Genomic DNA, 487 nt, shown 5'->3' with positions numbered 1-487 from the left:
GCCACAGCGACCCCTGGCGCGCGGAGGACCGCCCAAGCTCGTGGTTGCAGGAGACCCCCAGGGCCCATTTCTATAACAAATAAATCTTAACACCCTCCCACCCATCACCCGGGAATGGAGAAGCCATTTAACCCGCACACACGAATGAGGTTTAAAATTAAATGGTATGGGGCCGGGCGCGGTGGCTCACGCCTGTAATCCCAGCACTTTGTGAGGCCGAGGTGGGTGGATCATGAGGTCAGGAGATCGAGACCACCCTGGCTAACAAGGTGAAACCCAGTCTCTACTAAAAATGCAAAAAATGAGCCGGGCGTGGTGGCACGCGCCTGTAATCCCAGCTACTCAGGAGACTGAGGGAGGAGAATCGCTTGAACCCTGGAGGCGGAGCTTGCAGTGAGCCGAGATTGCGCCAGGGCACTCCAGCCTGGGCAACAAAGCGAGGCTCCATCTGGAAAAAAAAAAAAAAAAAAAAATTAAATGGTAAGCC

The sequence above is a fragment of the Colobus angolensis genome, unplaced genomic scaffold, assembly GCF_000951035.1.
Source record: "Colobus angolensis palliatus isolate OR3802 unplaced genomic scaffold, Cang.pa_1.0 Scaffold4, whole genome shotgun sequence".
Lineage (NCBI taxonomy): Eukaryota > Metazoa > Chordata > Mammalia > Primates > Cercopithecidae > Colobus > Colobus angolensis.
The sequence above is the reverse complement of the archived record's forward strand: the minus strand, read 5'-3'. Positions refer to the sequence as shown.